This window comes from Macaca thibetana, chromosome 7 (genome assembly GCF_024542745.1).
Source record: "Macaca thibetana thibetana isolate TM-01 chromosome 7, ASM2454274v1, whole genome shotgun sequence".
NCBI lineage: Eukaryota > Metazoa > Chordata > Mammalia > Primates > Cercopithecidae > Macaca > Macaca thibetana.
The window spans coordinates 32,753,740-32,765,161 of record NC_065584.1 but is presented as its reverse complement, the minus strand read 5'-3'; the positions used below and the strand labels follow the sequence as shown (position 1 = coordinate 32,765,161).

Sequence of the window (11,422 nt, the reverse complement as noted above, 5' to 3'; positions counted from 1 at the left end):
CAGATCTCTCCAGCACCTAGCATGGAGACTTGTGCATGGAACAAAATCAATGCAGACAGAAAGACAGACGGTAGATAGAGTCATTGATTAGAAGAGCATAGAACCACTACCATTGCTGAATCTCCCTTCTGGGTTATTCAAGGTATTGTTTCTGAGGTTCCGTGTAGTCTGTGTGCTCCAGAAGACAGATCTACTAGGGTAACAGATGGGACCAGTGTGTTTAATGAAGCAACAATGAACAGAAATATCTTGAGGCCAGAAACTGGAAATCCAGCCAGACTCCACTGTGGTTGGGTGCCCAGAGATGTTTACGCCCATGCAATCATGGAAACTCTGCCTCTGGGCTGCTGAGAAACAGGAAACCTCTGTGCTGAGGCCGGCGTGCTGCCCACAGCCCTTTATCTGGGTAAGTCTGCATGAAGCCGTGATGCTTTCTGTTTGAAAATTAGCTAGTAGCACTCTCATGTTCACTGATGGAGGTAGCAATTGTCACAATCCTTTAAAAATAGCTTTATTGCACCTCTTAGATGATGAAAGTAGTGTAGGATCATTTTACTTCCCAAATATAGAAATGTATTAAGAGGAAAAGAAAGACACTCTAATGCTGCTCCCAGAGAAAATCAGTTAAAATTTTGGTGTTCATCATTTTTGCCAAACTCTTTTCTCCACGTACAGAGAAGTTTATAATTTCTTGTAATTACATACATATATACAAAAAAACAAAAATGGTATTATAGATATATAGTTTTATGCCCCCATTTTTAATCTTTCATGTGGATGAATATCAATCTACAGCAACATTGTGAAAGCTGATAATATTCCATTGTATGGATGTACCCTAATTTAGTTAACAAGTTCCCTTTTGATAGATTCCTTCTTATATTTTCACTATTATAGAAGCATAGACAAGATAGTACGAAGATGGAGAACATAGACCCACAAGTCAGACTGCCTAGACTTGAATCCCTAGAGCCACTTAGCTAGCTTTGTGACCTCTCTGTACCTCAGTTTTCTCATCAGTAAAATGGGCATAACCATAATATCTATGGCTATTGTGGGATTCATGTCTGGATCCAATAAGTTAACTAAAGTTATATTTTTAGAACAGTTCCTGGCACGTAGTTATTGCTGATAAGTTGTAGCTATTGTTATGAATAATATTGGGATTAACACTCCTACATATATCTTTGGGGACTACACTTCTAGAAGTGAAAATATCGCATCAAAGGCTAAGACTATGTTAAACTGTTCTACTTCTTTTCTAACTGTCCTCCAGAAATGTACCGGCTGAATGGGGGTAGAGAGGAGGGACTGAAGGAGAACCTTCAACGTTTTTGTTTTTTTTTTTTTTTGAGATGGAGTTTTGCTTTTGTTGCCCAGGCTGGAGTGCAATGGCACGATCTTGGCTCACTGCAACCTCTGCCTCCCGGGTTCAAGCGATTCTCCTGCCTTAGCCTCCCAAGTAGCTGGGATTACAGGCATGCACCACCACACCCAGCTAATTTTGGATTTTTAGTAGAGACGGGGTTTCTGCATGGTGGTCAGGCTGGTCTCGAACTCTCGACCTTAGGTGATCTGCCCACCTTGGCCTCCCAAAGTGCTGGGATTACAAGTGTGAGCCACCATGCCCAGCCTCAACTTTTACTCTGTATATTTCTATATTAATTGAATTTTTATAAGAATATATTCATGTGTTACTTGTATATATATACTTTTAAATAGCCAATTTGTGCTCCTACCAATGTATCTATAAAAGGACATAAATCTCCTTATCTTTATCAACATTGGGCATTGTCTTTTAAATCTTTGCCATTGTAATAGGTGACGATGTTACCTCATTATGTGTATTTCTTTGATTCTCAGTAATCTTGCATAGTTTTCATATATTTTTTTGAAACATTCATGGATTATATATTAGGAAACTTAAAAATGTTTATACCATTTGAATCAGTGAGTCTATGTCTATGAAGTTAAGCCAAGAAAATGATGGCTAGACTCATAAACTTATGTCAAAGATGGCCATCCAAGTGTTATTAATAAGAGCAGGCACTGGTTAAAGTATGGTATAATCTAAATGATGCCATATTATGCAACCATTTTGAAAAATAGTGTTTAAGTAAAGTTTATGTAACATTATTTTATAAAACTGGAGTGGGGGGTGTAAGAGAAAATTAGATATTAAAAATACAAAGAAAAATATGAGGCCAGGTGTGTTGGCTCATGCCTATAATCCTAGCACTTTGGGAGGCTAAGATGAGAGCTTGAGCTCAGGAGTTTGAGAGTAGCCCAGGCAACATGGTGAAACCCTGTCTCTCCGAAAAAAAATCTAGCTGCGTGTGGTGGTTTGTGCCTGTAGTCTCAGCTACTAGGGAGGCTGAGGCAGGAGGATCACTGAGACCAAGAAGCTGAGGCTGCAGTGAGCTCTGATTGTGCCACTGCACTCTAGCGTGGGCAACAGAGTGAAAGTCTGTCTCAAAAAAAAAAAAAAAAATATACACACACACACACACACACACACACACTTAAATTATAGAGAAAGAAATACATCAAAATGTTGTTTATGGGTGATAGAATCACAGGTAATTTTTTTCTCTATTTTTTATTTTTATTTTTCTGAGTTTTCTATATTTTTAATGGATATGTTTTCAGTTTTGTAATGAAAAAAGGCAATCTTGCCTTTGTTAATTAAAAATTTGCATGTATGGAGAAGGCTATGCATGTTGAAGGCAGGGGATATATGGAAAATCTCTGTCTGTACTTTCCATTCAATTTTGCTGTGAACCTAAAACCACTCTAAAAAATAAAGTCTAGGCCAGGCGCTGGAGCTCACGCCTGTAATCCCAGCACTTTGGGAGGCCAAGGGGAGCGAATTGTCTGAGGTCAGGAGTTTGAGACCAGTCTGGCCAACATGGTGAAACCCTGTCTCTACTAAAAATACAAAAAAATTAGCCTGGCATGGTGGTGGGTGCCTGTAATCGCAGCTACTTGGGAGGCTGAGGCAGAGGAATTGCTTGAACCATGGGGGTGGAGGTTGCCATGAGCCAAGATCAAGCCACTGCACTCCAGCCTGGGGGACAGAGCAAGACTCCATCTCAAATAAATAAATAAATAAATAAATAAATAAATAAATAAATAAAGTCTAGACAGATGTGGTGGTGCTTGCCTGTAGTCTCAGCTACTCAGGAAGCTGAGGTGGGAGGACTGCTTGAACCCAGGAGTTCAAAGCTGTAGTGTGCTATGATCACGCCTGTGAATAGCCACTGCACTCCAGCCTGGGCAACAAAGTGAGACCTTGTCTCTAAAAACATAAAATAAGTAAAGTCTATTTTTCTAAAAACACTGCACTTTTTTCTCATTGACTCTTTTCAAGGTACATATTCCTGGGTACCAGAAATAAAAAAACCCCACTGGAGAAGCAAATTTAGCTACAAACACAAACATAGAACACAGGGCTCATAAGATAACTGTGAAGGTACATAGGATTTTATAGCTGGAAAATGTAAAATGAGGGTGAGTTTGAATTTCAAGTATATAATGGATGACATAAAGCTAGATGTGGTAGCTCATGCCTGTAACCCCAGCGCTTTGGGAGGCCAAGGCTCAAAGATCGCCTGAGCCCAGGAGTTCGAGACCAGCCTGGGCAACATATCAGATCCCATCTCTGCAAAAAATAAAAAAATTAACAGGCGTGGTGACACCTGTCTGTGGTTCCAGCTACTTGGGAGGCAGAGGTGGGAGGACCTCTTGAGCCTAGGAGGTTGAGGCTGTAGTGAGCCATGATAGCACCACTGCACTCAGCCTGGGCGACAGAGCAAGACCCTGTCACAAACAAACAAGCAGGAACCTACGAGAGAGGCTGTGTGTTGTCTCTTTCAGCTTTGTGTTAGAGCACCTGGACATGAGCTGAAAAGGAATAGCCAGTATCTGTGGCATCATCGCCTGCACAGATCACCTCCTACATGGCAGCCTTTCTCCCTGTGGATCTGTGCCCTTCCATGGAATATCCCTGGAGAGCTCTCGAAGCTCTGCCCCAGTGGGACAAAGGGGAAGGGCTGCCTATGGGGCCAGCTGAGGTGAGACTGGCAGCTCACAGGTCATGTCTCCCCTTCTGTAATGTGTACACATTTAGGGAACAGCAAACACCTTAGATGCACTTCAGCTGGGTCATGGGAGAACCAATCAATAAAGCAAGGTGGGCTATGGAGAGTCCTTAGGTAAAAGGTACCTCATGAAGCCCAAGAGATGCTAACTCATTCTTATCACTGTCATTGAAGCTCAAATCAGATTTATACAAGAAGTTTTATTGTTATTTCCTTGATAAAATTCCTGCCTGGTTTTTGATGGGAAAATACGTTTTTCTTTGCAGGATTTTGTTCATTCATTTCCCAGATTCAGTTGGATTCCAATTGGACCAGCCTTGTGCTTAGTAGATGACCACCCAACATGATTGGAAAGGTAGGGAGGAAAATGCCTTATCCTGAAACAACTGCTTTTACCTTCATCAACACTTATCATGGGATCTAAGGGCCCACCACTGGCATTTCATAATAATGATGACTTAATCACACCTACAAATATATACATTTTTGCCTTATCCACTGTACTCCTGAACAGCCTCCCATCCAAATACTTGCCAGACAGAGCTAACTTTAGCTACTGATGAAGACTTGTTTAGGGTAGCACATCTCAAAGTCACATAGCGTTTGTATGCTTTACAAAGGCATTTTCACATACAACCTTGTCCTGTTTCATTCTCTATGATGAGAGGCCCCCTGCACAGTCCCCGCTCTGCTGCAGATCGGAGGCCACCCATCCATCTCTGGTCCAGCCCTGAGCAGCTCTGTTCACTGCACTGGCTGATGACAGAAATGAGGAGGGGGGTCAGACTGACAGGCCCAGGCCACACAGCCCTGTCCATCACAGACACAGACACAATGGAGTCAATGGAGTCAGAAGCCCTGGTGGTCTGTATCAATGATGGCTGTGCACTATGGAATGATCTACCAGGTATTAGACTTGGGGGGGAATTGTTACCTATTTTTTTTTCTTTTGAGACGGAGTCTCGCTGTGTCACCCAGGCTGGAGTGCAGTGGCGATCTCGGCTCACTGCAACCTCCACCTCCTGGGTTCAAGTGATTCTCCTGCCTCAGCCTCCCAAGTAGCTGGGATTACAGGCACGTGCCACCACACTCAGCTACTTTTTTGTATTTTTAGTAGAGGCAGGGTTTCACGATGTTAGCTAGGATGGTCTCGATCTGCTGACCTCATGATCTGCCCGCCTCGGCCTCCCAAAATGCTGGGATTATAGTCGTGAGCCACCGCGTCCAGCCCGTTGTTAGCTCTTATGTGAACTTACACAAATTAACTTTGCCTTTTTCCCTTCAGTTTCTCTGCCTGTAAAATGGAGTTGATAACAGTCACTCTCCTAGGATTGTGGTGGGGAGGATCTCATGTGATGGGCCCTGCATTCTCTGGTGCTGGAAATAGGCACTCCTTAAACTGGTTTCCTTTCCTCCTAGGGTGGGTTTAGGAGCCCCCACAGCCATAGAACTCTAGAGCTGGAAAGGGCTTAGGAGCATCTGGTACAGTGGCTGGTCTCCAGATTTTTATATTTTTAGATTTCAACCATTCATTAAATGAAGAGGTCTTCTGGCCCTGGCCAAGGTGCCAGTCGCCTCCTGAGATCCTGTGCCTTCAAACCCTGAGAGTCTATATTTTTAAAAAAACAGAATGAAGGAATTAAGGCTTAAGGAACTAGAGAGTTGCCTGCAATAAGTGGATAGATTCGAAAAGGCCAAGCTACTTCTAAAACAGTATCCCACCAAGCTTCACATTGCAGCATGTATGCTCTATGCAATCTATAATCCTTACGATGACATTGAAAATGAAGTTTTTGCAGACCTAGGCTGTAGTTGTGGAATGCTTAGCATCGGAACTGCAGTGTTAGGAGCAGTGTTGTGTGTTGGATTTGACAGAGATGAAGACGTATTGGAAATATTTAACAGGAATGTGGAAGAGTTTGAGTTAACAAATATTGACATGGTTCAATGTGATGTGTGCCTGTTACCTAACAGGATGTCAAGTCATTTGATACAGTAATTATGAATCCTCCTTTTGGGACCAAAAATAATAAAGGGATAGATACGGCTTTTCTAAAGACTGCTTTGGAAATGGCAAGAACAGCAGTATATTCTTTACACAAATCCTCAGAGAACATGTTGAAAAGAAAGCTGCAGAATGAGAAATCAAGATAGATATGATTTCAGAGCTTCAGGATGACCTGCCAGCATCATACGAGTTTCTTCTTCTTCTTTTTTTTTTTTTTTTTTTTTTTTGAGATGGAGTCTCACTCTATTGCCAGGCTGCAGTGCAGTGGCATGATCTTGGCTCACTGCAACCTCTGCCTCCCGGGTTCAAGCGATTCTTCTGACTCAGCCTCCCAAGTAGCTGGGATTACAGGCGCCCACTACCGCACCGGGCTAATTTTTGTATTTGTAGTAGGGACGGGATTTCACCATCTTGGCAAGGCTGGTCTCGAACTCCTGACCTCGTAATTTACCTGCCTCGGCCTCCCAAAGTGCTGGGATTACAGGCATGAGCCACTGCGCCCAGCCCATACAAATTTCATAAAAATAAATCAGTGGACATTGGAGTGGACCTAATTCAGTTTTCATTGTAAAAGCCCCCCCAAAACAAAAGTAGTTTAAAACTTATTTAAAATGAATAAAAAATTGGTTTATGAAAAATAAAAAATAAAACAAAGAGGAAAGATATTGGACCAGTTTGAGAGTTACTGACATTTTATTTTGCAGGTAAAGGCACAAAAAGTTAGTATACAAAAGACTCTATCTACCATCACTTTTATTTCCTTTTTAAAATGTTTTCATCTCCCTTCACTGACACATGATTTTTATTTCTTAAAGATTCTTGGCCGGGTGGGGTGGCTCACGCCTGTTATCCCAGCACTTTGGGAGGCTGAGGCAGGCGGATCACCTGAGGTCAGGAGTTCGAGACCATCCTGGCCAACATGGTGAAACCCCGTCTCTACTAAAAGTACAAAAATTAGCTGGGCGTGGTGGCATGTGCCGGTAATCCCAGCTACTTAGGAGGCTGAGGCGGGGAGACTTGCTTGAACCCGGGAGATTGAGGTTGCAGTGAGCTAAGACATGCCACTGCACTCCAGCCTGGGTGACAGAGCAAGACTCCATCTCAAAAAAAAAAAAAAAAAATAGAATCTTAACCACCTTGTTTTTAAAAGAATAAAAGGGGGAAAGGCATAATATACAAATAAGTTTAGCTTTGTGAAAAACTCTTTACAATGTCTTTTCTCATTTTTCTAAATACCAAGGGAAATGTCACAGACTAGGGTTAGGGATCCTGGGATCTTCATGACATGCCTTTACTTTATGGGTGAGGAACCGGGAGCCCAGAGAGGTAAAGTGACAAGCCCAAGGTCACACAGCAGCTGCAATGCCTCCTTGCTCTCTAGGAAAACACCCCTGGGCATCAAAGATCCTTTCATGTGGCTGTCCAAGCACTTGGGCTGGCAGTTAGGAGGTCTGGGCTCTACTCCCAGCGATTGGCCCTAAAGTCGCACTTTCTGCATTCCAGCTTTTATAAAACGGAGATGATAATCACCCCTTCATTCAGAACTTGGGTGAAAATCTAATGAAAGAAGAGCTTTGAAAGGGCTCCGGAGATGCATACACGGTATTATGGAGTGAGGAATTAGGGAGTGAAATGTCTCCATGTCTACAATTTGCCTGAAAGTATTTCAGCCAACAAAAATAAGCAAATACATATGAACAATTGTTAAATCTAGGTGATGAATACAGGGGTGGGTATTGCTATGCTACTCTGTCTACTTCTCTGCATATTTGACAATTTTCATAATCTTCCACAATTTTGTAAAAAGTACTCTGGCAAGGTAAACGGAAAGGATGATGTTACTCACAGGGAAGGGGTCCTCCGGGAGGTCCTTGTCTTGGGCTCTGTGGCCAGGTGGGGCCAACCACCCTAGAAGACGGAGCAGCCCACTCTTCACCAGCCTTGGGCAGACAGAGCCATGGTCAGGAAATGCTTCTGGTTTCCCTGCTTCCTCTCCAGGCAGGCCGGGTGCCCGTGGCTGGGTAAGGGGAGCCTCTGGCCCCTTCTTAGCACAAGGCACTGTCTGACAGACCCAGTCTTGCTGCAGCCGCTGACTCTGGGGACAGTGGGGACTGCTTAGCGCAGCCAACCAGCATGGGGGGCTTATGAATATGCAAATAGAGGCCAGCTGGTTGGCTGCTCCCCATGCCATTTCTCATCTCCACCCCAACTCAGGTGCCCAGAAAAGCCAACTCAGAGAGGACCTTCCTGAAATTCCATCTCTTCTGTCCTTGCCTATGGACCACAGAGCCCTTTGAAAACTTGGGGACTGAATCACCCAGCTTCTCTCATTGCTTTGGCCTCCAGCGGGAAGCTCCTCACTTCTGCTTTCAAATTCCCTAGAGAGGCAGCTCCAACATGAACATCTTTCTCCCTGTCCCTCGAGCATCCTGAGAAGACTGGAATCAGCCCAACAGCAAACCATGGTATCTCAGATCTGCAGGAAGGAGGGGCCGCGTGGTCCCTCCCTCCCGCAGAGGCCTGAACACTGCTGAGGAAGCTGTCGCTGGGCCAAAACACCCATCCCTGACAGATCTGGGAGAACTCACTGGCCAAACCCACCTACTCCCAAATGTAACCCAAATTTTGCCATCCCCTCCTCCTTCAGCTTGGGATGTGGAGGGGATGTTGTGAAATACAGCAATGAAAATTAGTAAACTACAGCTCAAGTCATCAACATGGATAAATCCTGAAAATACAGTGTTGACCGAAAGAAGTAAGTCACAGAGGCTGGGCTCGGTGACTCACGCCTGTCATTCCAGCACTTTGGGAGGCTGAGGCGGCAGATCACTTGAGCCCAGTGTTCCAGACCAACCTGGGCAACCTAGAGAGATCACATCTCTACCAAAAATATATTTTAAAAAAAAAGAAAGAAGAAAAAAAGAAAAAAAAAGTAGCCAAGTGTAGTGGCATGCGCTTTTGGTCCTAGCTACTCGGGAGGCTGAGGTGGGAGGATGAGGATTGCTTGAGCCTGGGAGGTGGAGGTTGCAGTGAGCTGAGATTGCACCACTGCACTCCAGCCTGGGTGACAGAGTGAGACCCCATTAAAAAACAAAAAACAAACAACAACAACAAAAAAAAACAAGGCCGGGCGCGATGGCTCATGCCTGTAATCCCAGCACTTTGGGAGGCCGAGGCGGGTGGATCACAAGGTCAGGAGATTGAGACCATCCTGGCTAACACGGTGAAACCCCCGCCCCCATCTCTACTAAAAAATGCAAAAAGTTAGCCGGATGTGGTGACAGGAGCCTGTAGTCCCAGCTACTCGGGAGGCTGAGGCAGGAGAATGGCGTGAACCCGGGAGGCAGAGCTTGCAGTGAGCCGAGATCATGCCACTGCACTCCAGCCTGGGCAACAGAGCGAGACTCCATCTCAAAAAAAAAAAAAAGTAAGTTATAGAATGATACAGGCACTGTGATTCCATTTATACTAAGTTAAAAAATAGACCAGGGCCAGGCACGGTGGCTCACGCCTGTAATCCCAGCACTTTGGGAGGCCAAGGTGGGTGGATCACAAGGTCAGGGGTTCGAGACCAGCCTGACCAACATGGTGAAACCCTGTCTCTACTAAAAATACAAAAATTAGCTGGACGTGGTGGTGGGTGCCTGTGATCCCAGCTACTCAGGAGAACTGCTTGAACCTGAGAGGCAGAAGTTGCAGTGAGCCAACACAGCGAGACTCTGTCTCAAAAAAAAAAAAAGACCAAAAAAAATGCCCACACAAAAACATGTCTAGATTTTCATTGTGTATTCATCTGTCCATTATTTTGACTTACAACTGAAAGAAGAGATAGATAGATGGAATCTAGGTATCATAGGTAATATGGAGTGAATATAGGGCATAGTCCCTATTTTAAGGAGCCCAAAGATGGAAGCATAGGCTATTTGGCCATCTACTCTTTGGCCAATAATATTCATAAATATGTAGGTAAGGATGTGAATGTATGGTTCCAAACACATATAAGAAAACCGGGGGATTTGAGGTAAATGAGCTACTTAATCCTTTCTAAACACACCTTTTTTCTTATTTAATTTGAAAGTAAATACATCTTTCATTTTCATTTTTTATTTTTTTCTATATCAGGCCACAGTGGCTGGAGACATCTTTTTCTAAATTTAAAAACATAGGCAAAAACGTGTATAGTTTAGAACATAAGCATACTGAAGCTATAATGAAACAAGGGGATGGTTAATATATAGTTCAGTATAGTAGTGGCTAACTGGGTGTGATGATGGACATAAGCATACTGAAGCTATAATGAAACAAGGGGATGGTTAATATATAGTTCAGTGTAGTAGTGGCTAACTGGGTGTGATGATGGACATAAGCATACTGAAGCTATAATGAAACAAGGGGTTGGTTAATATGTAGTTCAGTATGGTAGTGGCTAACTGGGTGTGATGATGGAGGAGGCCACAGGGAACTTTCCCATTTCTTCAGCTGGGCAGCAAGTATAGGAATTCCTTTTATTATTTTTCTTTTAAACTGAACACATAGATTTTTATATCCTTTTTAGTATGCATTTTATAATGAAAATGTTTTTTAAAATTATCTTTTGGGCCAGGTGTGGCGGCTCACGCCTGTAAGCCTAACGCTTTGGGAGGCCAAGGTGGGGGGATCACAAAGTCAAGAGATCAAGACCATCCTGGCCAACATGGTGAAACCCCATCTCTACTAAAAATACAGAAATTAGCCAGGCGTGGTGGTGTGTGCCTGTAGTCCCAGCTACTCGTGAGGCTGAGGCAGGAGAGTCTCTTGAACCCGGGAGGCGGAGGTTGCAGTGAGCCAAGATGGCACCACTGTACTCCAGCCTGGCGATAGAGTGAGACTCCATCTCAAAAAAAAAAAAAAAAAAAAAAATTATCTTTTGAGCCCTGCCACAATTTATATTCATAAACTCTGGCCCTAGTAGATGGTGCTGTGTCTTGGAAGGCTCTAAATGAAGAAGAGTGCACTAGCTTATTGGGTTGCAGCTTGGAGTCCATAGAAGCTCATATGTTAATCTCAAGGAAATCAATTTCAACTCTTACCCTCTGAAAGGGATTTTGTATGAAACCATGCTCGAGTGTGTGTGTGCGTGTGGTGTCTTAAGACAGTAATATCTAAGTATACTAAGTATAAGTAATACTAAGTAATATCTAAGTAATATCTAAGATTAACTTGCGTGATCACTAAAACTCCAGAAGTGCTTTGCCACATTATAAGCAGGCTTGAAGCCTTGAAGCCTCTACATCTTTTTTTTTTTTTTTTGAGATGGAGTCTCGCTCTGTTGTCC

The 11,422-nt window shown here is 43.5% G+C and overlaps 1 pseudogene; it reads left to right on the top strand.

Annotated features, from left to right (window-relative positions):
- The first annotated feature begins 5,730 nt into the window (after positions 1–5,730).
- On the top strand, positions 5,731–6,679 carry LOC126959125 (rRNA N6-adenosine-methyltransferase METTL5-like; annotated as a pseudogene).
- Positions 6,680–11,422: the final 4,743 nt, after the last annotated feature.